This window comes from Manis pentadactyla, chromosome 6 (assembly GCF_030020395.1).
Source record: "Manis pentadactyla isolate mManPen7 chromosome 6, mManPen7.hap1, whole genome shotgun sequence".
Lineage (NCBI taxonomy): Eukaryota > Metazoa > Chordata > Mammalia > Pholidota > Manidae > Manis > Manis pentadactyla.
This window is the reverse complement of record NC_080024.1, coordinates 86,884,293-86,899,224: the sequence shown is the minus strand read 5'-3', so window position 1 is coordinate 86,899,224 and position 14,932 is coordinate 86,884,293.

Sequence of the window (14,932 nt, the reverse complement as noted above, 5' to 3'; positions counted from 1 at the left end):
GAGCCCAGGTCGCTTGAGCCAGGAAAGAACGCGCGTCCAGGACCCGCCCGTTCCCCCTTCAAGCCACCGACGCAGCACAGCTCCGGTCGCCATGGTGACCAGCGGAGGCCCGCCCCACCTCCGCCCCTGCCCGGGACCCTGACGTCGGAGCGCGTAAGCGGCCGCCACCAGAGCCACTCGTCCGCCCGCCGCCCGCCCGCACTCCAGCCCGCTGTGTCTAGCAGAGGGCCCAGCATGGTCATGGCGGATGTCCTGAAGCACTTGCAGGGCGGGCAGGTCCGGGTGGGGTTCTACGACATCGAGGGCACGCTGGGCAAGGGCAATTTCGCCGTGGTGAAGCTGGGGCGGCACCGGATCACCAAGACGGAGGCGCGGCCGGGCTCGCAGGAGCGTCCAAGGCTCGGCTCGGGAGAGGAGCTGTTTCCCGAGGGGGAGCGGTTGCAGGGGTCCGGGGCTGTCCGACAGGCCGCGTACTGGTGGAAGCGAGAGGGTCTGGAAATGAGGACCAAGGAGGCGCCGGGGGCTGGTGTGCGCCGGTGGGGTTGGGCCCGGTCACCGGACCCAAGTGTCATCCGATTGGCAGCCCGACCAGACCAGGCTTTGGCACCCTGGTGGCTCCACGGAATTTCTCCTCAGGCCTCCCACCCGGGCTGTGACATGGTCTGTGGCTTCCACTTCTCAGCCCAAGTTCCGTGTCTTCTCTGGTGTCACTGGGGGTGGGGCGGAGGGGAAGTCTCGGTTCCCCTAGGCTGCGTGGCCAGAGACGTCGCCAGCTGCGAGGAAGGGACCGCCTGCACTTGGCCTCCCACATGGGGCATTGTGCGGCCCCGCGAGGAAGGGTCACCAGGCGGGGAGCCGAGACGGCCATTGTCCTTTTCTCTCCTTCCTTGTACCCAGTAGTGTCTCTGATCTCGTGGCAGCCTCACTTGATCTCGTGCCTGAGGCATTTCCATCTAGTACCCCAGACGATAGAACTGGTTGAAAGGGTCTTGGCCACATCTGCACAGTTGGTGGGTGGTCGTTCCTATCCTAGGTTGTGCCTTTCCTAGGTGTGCATTGTGGCCATGCATATGAGCTCCTTAGCCGAGCAATTCTGCCTGTGCGCGCGTGAAGCCCTCGAATGCTTTCCCAAGGTGAAGCCAGCATCCCCCTGCCTTGCACATTCTAACGCACTGCACATGTTTTCTCACAAGGCTCTCTCCTTACCTAACCTGCCTCCTTTCTTTCACTGCCTCAAGCTGCTCTCCTCAGGGTCTCTATTTTAGGACGTGCAGATTAAAATACCTGCAGATTAGAAATACAGTAGAAACAAAACCATTCATTAGGATAAAACCTTGTGGTTTTGACGTACTCTACACTGTCTCGTAGTTGTTCTGGACATTAATGCTTTTTCAGTCTCCCATCCTCACCCCCAGTTTTCGTCCTGTTCAGTTTCCCCCTTATTAGTGTGAATATACTAGAATTTGAATACGGAATAACGTAGGACTTTTTTTGTCAAGCGTTGCTGTGTAAGGTGAGGGTCATTTGAAAACGAGTGATTTTTGTAGCTGCTCTTAGAAGTTTTGCTTCATGTGAGGGAGTCCACTTCCAAAAAGAAGGGGTGTGTGTTCTCTCATCTTCACCTGTTTGCCCTCCCCTACTAATCCTGAAGCAGCCCAAATCTGACTTTTTTTTAGATTGTTTGTAATGATAAATAATGTGACTCTGGTAAGACTACTTCATCTGATCCAGAGTTTTTAAAAATGAAGAAATTAATTCCATTCCTCTAGTGTACCATGGTCTAATGTCATGCTGTTTCCCCTTAAATTACATGAAAAGAGTGCATTTTTAATATGTGTTTGTATTTGAGCCCCTGCTTAATGACTGCCTAAAAATGGAACAAATTGCATCTTACAGAAAGCTTCTACAGAAATTTTGAACTATGTTGTTGGGTGATTGAATTCCAAACCTACCAGTTTACAATATTTTTTCTCATCAGCTCTTAATCAGTTTTAGTTGAAATATTTAATTAAATCAAATCTTACTTATCAGGTCAAATTTTGGTAATACAGAATCTACTTAAGAACTGCTGAGTGGAGCTGATAGTGACTGACATTTCTCGAGGTTGACAGTTCAAACGGTGTTCCTTTTAAACTGATATATCTTGTAGAGACTAGGGGGCACTGTGGAGTAATATGGTTTGGCTATTAGAGTGAGATCAGTGCATTTACATAGTTGAAGGCACGGTTGAGATGGTTAAAGACCACTCAGATCCTGGATTGTGTGTATAGTATATGTGTGCAAAATTATTGAAGTTAAGAGCCAATATTTTTGGTATCATTAATCTACAATTACATGAAGAACATTATGTTTACTAGGCTCTCCCATTCACCAAGTCCCCTCCACATACCCCTTCCCAGTCACTGTCCATATGCGTAGTAAGATGCTGTAAAATCCTACTGGTCTTCTCTATGTTGAGCAGCCCTCCCTGTGCAACCCCTACACACTATACATGCTAATTGCAATTCCCCCTTTCTTTTTCCCCACCCTTATCGCTCCCTTCCCACCCATTTTCCTCAGTCCCTTTTCCTTTGGTAACTATTAGTCCATTCTTGGACTCTGTGATTCTGCTGTTTTGTTCCTTCAGTTTTCCTTTGTTCTTATGTTCCACTCAAGAGTGAAATCATTTGGTATTTGTCTTTCTCTGCCTGGTTTATTTCACTAAGAATAATATTCTCTACCTCCATACATGTTGTTGCAAATGGTAGGATCTGTTTTTTCTTATGGCTGAGTAATTTCCATTGTGTATATGTACCACATCTTCTTTATCCATTCATCTCCTTATGGACATTTAGGTTCATTTCATATCTTGGCTATTGTAAATAGTGCAGCGATTAACATAGGGGTGCATCTGTCTTTTCAAAAACTGCAGTGCTGCATTCTTAGGGTAAATCCTTAGAAGTGGAATTCCTGGATCAAATGGTATTACTCTCGGTGTCTTCTAGAGTATATTGCTGGCCTGATGGACAGCGACACTAATGGGCTACGTGGTGGGGACTTCAAAGAGGGGGTAGTCTAGGAAACATAATGTTGTTAATGTAACTGTGAAGTAGCGACAACAAAATGAAAAGGAACACACAGTACCTTGGCTCTGGATTCCATTTACTCTGATGCTGTCAAGTTGGTCAGTGTCCACCTCACCTTAATCACAATTGCTCCTCTCAGCATACACATTATGTCTCTAGGACAGAGGCACCACTGTGACACCCTGGAATCTCCAGGCAACAGTGCTGCGCTTACAAACACCACCCACGGGGGAGGGGGCAATGCCCAGCCGTGGGGAGCTGCATCATCTAAGCAAACATTAGAGTTACTTAACTACATACATACACATACATATATATATAAATATATATATATATATATATATATGTATATCTATCAATCTATCTATATATACATATATAAATACCTATATATGTATAATGATATCATTCATCATTACAGTATCAGAACAAACAAAAAACTGAAGAAGGAAAGAGCAGCAGTCTCAGAAAACCCAAGAATGGACTAAAAGTTAACAGAGGGAAAGAGACTGAGGTGTATGGGTGGGAATGGAGGGATTAGGGAGGGGCGAAGTAAGGACACATTAGAAGAAGAATATATAATGTGGGAGGGGTGTCACAGACAGGGCGGAAAAACACAGGAAAGACAAGTAGGGATTCTACAGTATCTTACTATGCTCATGGACAGTGACTGCAATGGGGTATCTGGGGGCACGTGCGTGATGGGGGGAGTCTAGTAAACATAATGGAACTCATCTAATTGTGCATTAATGACAGAAACATCCATGGATAGACAGGTAGACAGATAATAAATGAATGAATGAATGAATGAATGGATGCATGGATGGATGAATACATACATACATACATACAAACATACATACATAAAGAATGCAGCAACTCAGTTCTAGAAAGACATCTGCACCCCTAAATTTATGGCAGCACTATTCACAATAACCAGTCTACAATTACATAAGGAACATTAAGGTTACTAGACTGCCCAGATCATCAAGTCGCCCCCCAGACCCCATTACACTCACTGTTCACCAGCATAGTAAGATCCTACAGAATCACTGCTTGAATTCTCTGAACTATACTGCCTTCCCTATAGAATTCCCCCCCACATTATGTGAGCTAATCGTAATGCCCCCTTACCAGCCTGCAACCGTCCTTCACAACCAGCCATCTCAGTCCCTTAACCATTCCTACGTTGGTGATGGGGGAAGTGTAATAAACATGATGTGATCCACATAATTGTAGATTCATGATAAAAAAATTAATGAATAAACAGATGAATGAATGAATGAGACATTGCCGGCCCCAGTTTAAAAGCGACACGTGCATCCCTATGATTACCACAGCACTATTCTCAATAGCCAAGCTCAGTGTCCATCAGGAGATGAACAATGGAATATTATTCAGTCACAGGAAAACAAATCAAACCATTTGCAGAAACACGGATGGTGTGAGAGGGCATCATACTCAGTGTAATAAGGCAGGCAGGTGGAGAAACACAAGGATCAAATGATATCACTCGCCTGTGCAGGAGGGGAACCAAGAGACATCCGAAGAAGAAAAACGGCACCACAAGAGTGGACTCACAGTTACCAAACGGAAAGGGATGGACGTGGACAGGTGGGAACGGAGGAAAATGTCAGGCGGAGCGGGGGCGAATGTGCACATTACCTTTGGCATGCATAAAGCAGAAGGGGGGCACGGGGAGGGACGTACGACACAGAGAAGACAACAAGGGATTCTACAGCATCTTAATATGCTCATGGACAGTGACTGCAATGAGGTATGTGGGGGCATCTCATTGTGGGGGGCAGTTTACTAAACTACATGAGACTCACGTAGATGAAGACTAATGATAAATAAACAAATAAATGACAGATATACAAATGAGTAATGAACTAACTAAATATATTCATACATCCGGACATACAGAAATAAACACTAGAATACAGCAGCCCAGTTTAAAAAAGACCTGTGCACCCGTATAATTATCACAGCACTGTCCACAACAACAGACAGGGTAAGTGTCTATCTGAGGATGAAAAGTGGAATATTATTCTGCCATATGCAGAAACCAATCCTACCACGTGCAACAACATGGAGGGAGGTAGAGGGTATCATCATCAGCGAAATAAGCCACGCAGAGAAAGACAAGTGTCAACTGATTTCACTCACCCGTGGAGTACCAGAAAAAAGAAAAGGAGTGACAGGAAAGGACAGTAGCAGCCGCACCGAACCCAAGAATGGACTCACACTTACCAAAGGGAATGGGACTGAGGAGGATGGCTTAGGAGGGAAGGGAGAGAGGGAAAATGGGGCATTATGAGTGGCACACAGGGTGTGGCCCGGCGGCAAGCTTAGGTAGGTCCGTATAACATAGCGATGATCAGCAGCACTTCTACAGCATATTCCTGGGCTGTTGGACAGCGACTCTTACGGGCTATGTGCTGGGGACTTGACAGTGGGGGTAGTCTTAGGAACCATAATGTTGTTCATGTAACTTTGAAGTAATGACAACAAAATGAAAAGGAACACACAGTACCTTGGCTCTGGATTCCATTTAGCCTGATGCTGTCAAGTTGGTCAGTGTCCACCTCACCCGAATCACACCTGCTCCTCTCAGCATACACATTATGTCTCTAGGACAGAGGCACCACTGTGACATCGTGGAATCTCCAGGCAACAGTGCTGCGCTTACAAACTCCACCCATGGGGGGGGGCAGTTCCCAGCCTTGCGGAGCTGCATCATCTTAGCAAACATTAGAGTTACTTACCTACATACATACACATATATATATATAGATATAAATATCTATATATATATATATATGTATAATGATATCACTCATCATTACAGTATCAGAACAAACAAAAAACTGAAGAAGGAAACAGCAGCAGTCTCAGAAAACCCAAGAATGGACTAAAAGTTAACAGAGGGAAAGAGACTGAGGTGTATGGGTGGGAATGGAGGGATTAGGGAGGGGCGAAGTAAGGACACATTAGAAGAAGAATATATAATGTGGGAGGGGTGTCACAGACAGGGCGGAAAAACACAGAAAAGACAAGTAGGGATTCTACAGTATCTTACAATGCTCATGGACAGTGACTGCAATGGGGTATCTGGGGGCACGTGCGTGATGGGGGGAGTCTAGTAAACATAATGGAACTCATCTAATTGTGCATTAATGACAGAAACATCCATGGATAGATAGGTAGACAGATAATGAATGAATGAATGAATGAATGGATGCATGGATGGATGAATACATACATACACACATACATACATACAAACATACATACATAAGGAATGCAGCAACCCAGTTCTAGAAAGACATCTGCACCCCTAAATTTATGGCAGCACTATTCACAATAACCAGTCTACAATTACATAAGGAACATTAAGGTTACTAGACTGCCCAGATCATCTAGTCGCCCCCCAGACCCCATTACACTCACGGCTCACCAGCATAGTAAGATCCTACAGAATCACTGCTTGAATTCTCTGAACTATACTGCCTTCCCTATAGAATTCCCCCCCACATTATGTGAGCTAATCGTAATGCCCCCTTACCAGCTTGCAACCGTCCTTCACAACCAGCCTTCTCAGTCCCTTAACCATTCCTACGTTGGTGATGGGGGGAGTGTAATAAACATGATGTGATCCACATAATTGTAGATTCATGATAAAAAAATAAATGAATAAACAGATGAAGGAATGAATGAGACATTGCCGCCCCCAGTTTAAAAGCGACACGTGCATCCCTATGATTACCACAGCACTGTTCTCAATAGCCAAGCTCAGTGTCCATCAGTAGATGAACAATGGAATATTATTCAGTCATAGGAAAACAAATCACACCATTTGCAGAAACACGGATGGTGTGAGAGGGCATCATACTCAGTGTAATAAGGCAGGCAGGTGGAGAAACACAAGGATCAAATGATATCACTCGCCTGTGCAGGAGGGGAACCAAGAGACATCCGAAGAAGAAAAACGGCACCACAAGAGTGGACTCACAGTTACCAAACGGAAAGGGATGGACGTGGACAGGTGGGAACGGAGGAAAATGTCAGGCGGAGCGGGGGCGAATGTGCACATTACCTTTGGCATGCATAAAGCAGAAGGGGGGCACGGGGAGGGATGTACGACACAGAGAAGACAACAAGGGATTCTACAGCATCTTAACATGCGCATGGACAGTGACTGCAATGAGGTATGTGGGGGCATCTCATTGTGGGGGGCAGTTTACGAAACTACATGAGACTCACGTAGATGAAGACTAATGATAAATAAATAAATAAATAACAGATATACAAGTGAGTAATGAACTAACTAAATATATTCATACATCCGGACATACAGAAATAAACACTAGAATACAGCAGCCCATTTTTAAAAAGACCTGTGCACCAGTATAATTATCACAGCACTGTCCACAACAACAGACAAGGTAAGTGTCTATCTGAGGATGAAAAGTGGAATATTATTCTGCCATATGCAGAAACCAATCCTACCATGTGCAACAACATGGAGGGAGGTAGAGGGTACCATGCTCAGCGAAATAAGCCACGCAGAGAAAGACAAGTGTCAACTGATTTCACTCACCTGTGGAGTACCAGAAAAAAGAAAAGTAGGGAGCCAACATGGCGGCGTGAGTAGGACAGTGGGAATCTCCTCCCAAAAACATATATACTTTTGAAAATACAACAAACACAACTTTCCCTAAAAGAGAGACCAGAAGACGCAGGACAGTGGCCAGACTGCAGCTACACCAGCGAGAACCCAGCGACTGGTGAAAGGGGTGAGATACAAGCCCCGGCCCGGCGGGACCCGAGCGCCCCTCCCCCCAGCTCCCGGCGGGAGAAGAATAGGCAGAGCGGGAGGGAGACGGAGCCCAGGACTGCCGAACACCCAGCCCCAGACATCCGGGCCAGAGCGCCGACACAGTATATGCCCAGGGGGCCCTGGATACTGGGAGAACAGGGAGTAAGACCTCTGAGCGGGTGCTGAAGCTGATGCCCCTGTGACAAAGAAAAGCGGGGGCTTTTTGAAAGTCTTAAAGGGACAGGGAATTAGCTTGACGGAAAAAACCCAGGTCACAGTACAGCAGCTGGAAATTACAGGGAAAACCGGGTGCACTAACCCCCTGGGCAACAGCTCTGAGACCCCTCACGGAGGCAAACAGTCAAGCAGCCCCCCCATCCATTACCCCTCCGGGCGCTGCGAAAGCAGAGAAGCAGCCTGAGACAAATTCCGCCCACAGAAAGGGAAATTTCTCCCTCCCGGCCAGGCAAGACACAAAGACCCACTCTACACGCAATTACCCAACACAAGCCACTAGGGGTCGCAGTTGCCCCAGTAAAGAAAGGCCAGTAGTAAGTGAAAATTTTGGCCCTCCCAGCTGACAGTCAATAGCACCTGTCAACATGAAAAGGCAAAAAAATATGATCCAGACAAGACTAACCCAGACAGCTTCAGCATCTGCTACATCTTCCCCTGAGAAGGAATCTGGGGAGATAGATTTAGCCAGTCTACCTGAAAAAGAATTCAAAACAAAAGTCATAACCATGCTGATGGACTTGCAGAGAAATATGCAAGAACTAAGGAAGGAGAATTCAGAAATAAAACAAGCTCTGGAAGGACTTCAAAACAGAATGGACGAGATGCAAGAGACCATTAATGGACTAGAAAACAGAGAACAGGAACGCAGAGAAGCTGATGCAGAGAGAGATAAAAGGATCTCCAGGAATGAAAGAATTTTAAGAGAGCTGAGTGATCAATATAAAAGAAATAATATAAGAATCATAGGCATTCCAGAAGAAGTAGAGAGAGAAAAGGGGATAGAAAATGTCTTTGAAGAAATAATTGCTGAAAATTTCCCCAAACTAGGGGAAGAAATGGCCTCTCAGACCACAGAGGTACACAGAACTCCCATGACAAGGGATCCAAGGAGGGCAACACCAAGACACATAATAATTAAAATGGCAAAGATCAAAGACAAGGACAAAGTATTACAAGCAGCCAGAGAGAAAAAAAAGGTTACCTACAAAGGAAAACCCATCAGGCTATCATCAGACTTCTCAACAGAAACCCTACAGGCCAGAAGAGAATGGCATGATATACTTAATGCAATGAAACAGAAGGGCCTCGAACCAAGACTACTGTATCCAGCACGAATATCATTTAAATATGAAGGAGGGATTAAACAATTCCCAGACAAGCAAAAGTTGAGGGAATTTGCCTCCCACAAACCACCTCTACAGGGCATCCTACAGGGACTGCTCTAGATGGGAGCACTCCTAAAAAGAGCACACAACAAAACACCCAACATATGAAGAAGGGAGGAGGAGGAATAAGAAGGGAGAGAAATAAAGAATCATCAGATTGTGTTTATAATAGCTCAACAAGCGAGTTAAGTTAGACAGTAAGACAGTAAAGAAGCTAACCCTAAACCTTTGGTAACCACAAACTTAAAGCCTGCAATGGCAATAAATTCATACCTTTCAATAATCACCCTAAATGTAAATGGACTGAATGCACCAATCAAAAGACACAGAGTAATAGAATGGATAAAAAAGCAAGATCCATCCATATGCTGCTTACAAGAGACTCACCTCAAACCCAAAGACGCGCACAGACTTAAAGTCAAGGGATGGAAAAAGATATTTCAAGCAAACAACAGAGAGAAGAAAGCAGGTGTTGAAATTCTGGTATCAGACAAAACAGACTTCAAAATAAAGAAAGTAACAAAAGACAAAGAAGGACATTACATAATGATAAAGGGCTCAGTCCATCAAGAGGATATAACCATTATAAATATATATGCACCCAATACAGGAGCACCAACATACCTGAAACAAATATTAACAGAACTAAAGGAGGAAATAGAATGCAATGCATTCATTCTAGGAGACTTCAACACACCACTCACACCAAAGGACAGATCCACCAGACAGAAAATAAGTAAGGACACAGAGGCACTGAACAACACACTAGAACAGATGGACCTAATAGACATCTACAGAACTCTAGATCCAAAAGCAACAGGATACACATTCTTCTCAAGTGCTCATGGAACATTCTCCAGAATAGACCACATACTAGGACACAAAAAGAGCCTCAGTAAATTCCAAAAGATTGAAATCCTACCAACCAACTTTTCAGACCACAAAGGCATTAAACTAGAAATAAACTGTTCAAAGAGAGCAAAAAGGCTCACAAACACATGGAGGCTAAACAACACGCTCCTAAATAATCAATGGATCAATGACCAAATCAAAATGGAGATCCAGCAATATATGGAAACAAATGACAACAACAACACTAAGCCCCAACTTCTGTGGGACGCAGCAAAAGCAGTCTTAAGAGGAAAGTATATAGCACTCCAAGCATATTTAAAAAAGGAAGAGCAATCCCAAATGAACGGTCTAATGTCACAACTATCAAAATTGGAAAAAGAAGAACAAATGAGGCCTAAGGTCAGCAGAAGGAGGGACATAATAAAGATCAGAGAAGAAATAAATAAAATTGAGAAGAATAAAACAATAGCAAAAATCAATGAAACCAAGAGCTGGTTCTTCGAGAAAATAAACAAAATAGATAAGCCTCTAGCCAGACTTATTAAGAGGAAAAGAGAGTCAACACAAATCAACAGTATCAGAAATGAGAAAGGAAAAATCACAACAGATCCCGCAGAAATACAAAGAATTATTAGAGACTACTATGAAAACCTATATGCTAACAAGCTGGGAAACCTAGGAGAAATGGACAACTTCCTAGAAAAATACAACCTTCCAAGACTGACCCAAAAAGAAACAGAAAATCTAAACAGACCAATTACCAGCAACGAAATTGAAGCGGTAATCAAAAAACTACCAAAGAACAAAACCCCCGGGCCAGATGGATTTACCTCGGAATTTTATCAGACATACAGGGAAGACATAATACCCATTCTCCTTAAAGTTTTCCAAGAAATAGAAGAGGAGGGGATACTCCCAAACTCATTCTATGAAGCTAACATCACCCTAATACCAAAACCAGGCAAAGACACCACCAAAAAAGAAAACTATAGACCAATATCCCTGATGAACGTAGACGCAAAAATACTCAACAAAATTTTAGCAAACCGAATTCAAAAATACATCAAAACCATCGTACACCATGACCAAGTGGGATTCATCCCAGGGATGCAAGGATGGTACAACATTCGAAAGTCCATCAATATCATCCACCACATCAACAAAAAGAAAGACAAAAACCACATGATCATCTCCATAGATGCTGAAAAAGCATTTGACAAAGTTCAACATCCATTCATGATAAAAACTCTCAGCAAAATGGGAATAGAGGGCAAGTACCTCAACATAATAAAGGCCATCTATGAAAAACCCACAGCCAACATTATATTGAATAGCGAGAAGCTGAAAGCATTTCCGCTGAGATCGGGAACTAGACAGGGATGCCCACTCTCCCCACTGTTATTTAACATTGTACTAGAGGTCCTAGCCACGGCAATCAGACAAAACAAAAAAATACAAGGAATCCAGATTGGCAAAGAAGAAGTCAAACTGTCACTATTTGCAGATGACATGATACTGTACATAAAAAACCCTAAAGACTCCACCCCAGAACTACTAGAACTGATATCGGAATACAGCAAAGTTGCAGGATACAAAATCAACACACAGAAATCTGTGGCTTTCCTATATACCAACAATGAACCAACAGAAAGAGAAATCAGGAAAACAACTCCATTCACAATTGCATCAAAAAAAAAAAATACCTAGGAATAAACCTAACCAAAGAAGTGAAAGACTTATACTCTGAAAACTACAAGTCACTCTTAAGAGAAATTAAAGGGGACACTAACAGATGGAAACTCATCCCATGCTCGTGGCTAGGAAGAATTAATATCGTTAAAATGGCCATCCTGCCCAAAGCAATATACAGATTTGATGCAATCCCTATGAAACTACCAGCAACATTCTTCAATGAACTGGATCAAATAATTCAAAAATTCATATGGAACCACCAAAGACCACGAATAGCCAAAGCAATCCTGAGAAAGAAGAATAAAGTAGGGGGGATCTCACTCCCCAACTTCAAGCTCTATTATAAAGCCATAGTAATCAAGACAATTTGGTACTGGCACAAGAACAGAGCCACAGACCAATGGAACAGACTAGAGAATCCAGACATTAACTCAGACATATATGGTCAATTAATATTTGATAAAGGAGCCATGGACATACAATGGCGAAATGACAGTCTCTTCAGCAGATGGTGCTGGCAAAACTGGACAGCTACATGTAGGAGAATGAAACTGGACCATCGTCTAACCCCATATACAAAAGTAAACTCAAAATGGATCAAAGACCTGAATGTAAGTCATGAAACCATTAAACTCTTGGAAGAAAACATAGGCACAAACCTCTTAGACATAAACATGAGTGACCTCTTCTTGAACATATCTCCCCGGGCAAGGAAAACAACAGCAAAAATGAACAAGTGGGACTATATTAAGCTGAAAAGCTTCTGTACAGCAAAAGACACCATCAATAGAACAAAAAGAAACCCTACAGTATGGGAGAATATCTTTGAAAATGACACATCCGATAAAGGCTTGACGTCCAGAATATATAAAGAGCTCACACGCCTCAACAAACAAAAAACAAATAACCCAATTAAAAAATGGGCAAAGGAACTGAACAGACGGTTCTCCAAAAAAGAAATACAGATGGCCAACAGACACATGAAAAGATGCTCCACATCGCTAATTATCAGAGAAATGCAAATTAAAACTACAATGAGGTATCACCTCACACCAGTAAGGATGGCTGCCATCCAAAAGACAAACAACAACAAATGTTGGCGAGGCTGTGGAGAAAGGGGAACCCTCCTACACTGCTGGTGGGAATGTAAGTTAGTTCAACCATTGTGGAAAGCAGTATGGAGGTACATCAAAATGCTCAAAACAGACTTACCATTTGACCCAGGAATTGCACTCCTAGGAATTTACCCTAAGAATGCAGCAATCAAGTATGAGAAAGATCAGTGCACCCCTATGTTTATCGCAGCACTATTTACAATAGCCAAGAATTGGAAGCAACCTAAATGTCCATCGATAGATGAATGGATAAAGAAGATGTGGTACATATACACAATGGAATACTACTCAGCCATAAGAAAAGGGCAAATCCAACCATTTGCAGCAACATGGATGGAGCTGGAGGGTATTTTGCTCAGTGAAACAAGCCAAGCAGAGAAAGAGAAATACCAAATGATTTCACTCATCTGTGGAATATAAGAACAAAGGAAAAACTGAAGGAACAAAACAGCAGCAGAATCACAGAACTCAAGAATGGACTAACAGGTACCAAAGGGAAAGGGACTGGGGAGGATGGGTGGGTAGGGAGGGATAAGGGGGGGAGAAGTAGGGGGGTATTAAGATTAGCATCCATAGCGGGGTGAGAGAAAGGGGAGGGCTGTACAACACAGAGAAGACAAGTAGTGATTCTACAACAGGTTGCTACGCTGATGGACAGTGACTGTAAAGGAGTATATAGGGGGGACCTGGTATAGGGGAGAGCCTAGTAAACAAAGTATTCGTCATGTAAGTGTAGATTAATGATTAAAAAAAAAAATGCAGTTCCTATGTGGTGACCTCTAATGAGTTCTACACAATGATATAAAGGACATATAAAAGTGTAGGCAAAGGGTCTGTTTGTGTTTATACAGAGGATCAAAGCCTAATTTGGCTACCCCGAAAATGAACTAAGAAACGATATGAAAGAGAACTTCCAACATCAGCACTCTCGGGAAGACTCATGCCAGAAGATGATCATCAAAAAACCCCAACAAAGATCCACGCACTGCTACAGCTGTAGATGCACTCATCCCACCAGCTCCTGGACTTGCCATGGGAATGAAGGAGATATCTAAGCTGGCCTGTGCATACAGTAAAACAACAAATTTGACTGGATCTATACTGTTGGAACTCAACCAAGAATTAGGAGAAGTGCAAATTGTAGCGCTCCAAAATCTTACAACTACAGACAATTTACTGTTAAAAGAACATATGGGATGTGAACAGTGCCCAGGAATGGGTTGTTTTAATTTGTCTGATTTTTCTAAAACTACTCAAATTCAGTTAGATAATAACCATCATATCATTGATAAGTTTTCACAAATGCCTAGGGTGCCTAACTGGTTTTCTTGGTTTCACTGGAGATGGCTGGTAATTACAGGTATGCTTTGGTTATGTAACTATACTCCTATTATGTTAATGTGTGTGCGCAAATTAAGTAGTAGCTTAAAACCTATATATGCTTAAGTTACTCTACAAGAAGATATGTCAAAGAAATAATCAATCTTCCCATGTTTTCTCCCGCCTGCTACTTCTATAGCTTTTCTTCTTTCTTCCTAATTACAACGAATTCTTAAATAGAATTCGTGCCTCATATCAAATTTACCGAGTATCATAACTCCTCCAAGTGGTAAAGATACCTCAAGACAAATGCTGGGCATAGAAGCCACAGGGCATAAATATGCAAAGAAATAAAAAGCTAACCATTTCAAACAATAAGGCTTCTCTCTCACTTACCAACTTAACATTTCCCTGTATGGCCCCGGAAGATGACTGGTTAGCCAGAGACGGGTAAGATTCCTCAAGGGAGGAACAACCTAAGACAGGCACAGTCGCAGGGGGGTCATCAGGTGAGAAATTGGGGATCAACAGAGGTGAGGCTTAGAACCTCACCCCCCCTGTTCTGAGAGAAATCTTCTGCATATGTGGATGTTTTATTGCCCTTGTCTAGCTTGGATTAACACATAGTCTACAGGCACACACCTGATCATCTACATTTGCTCT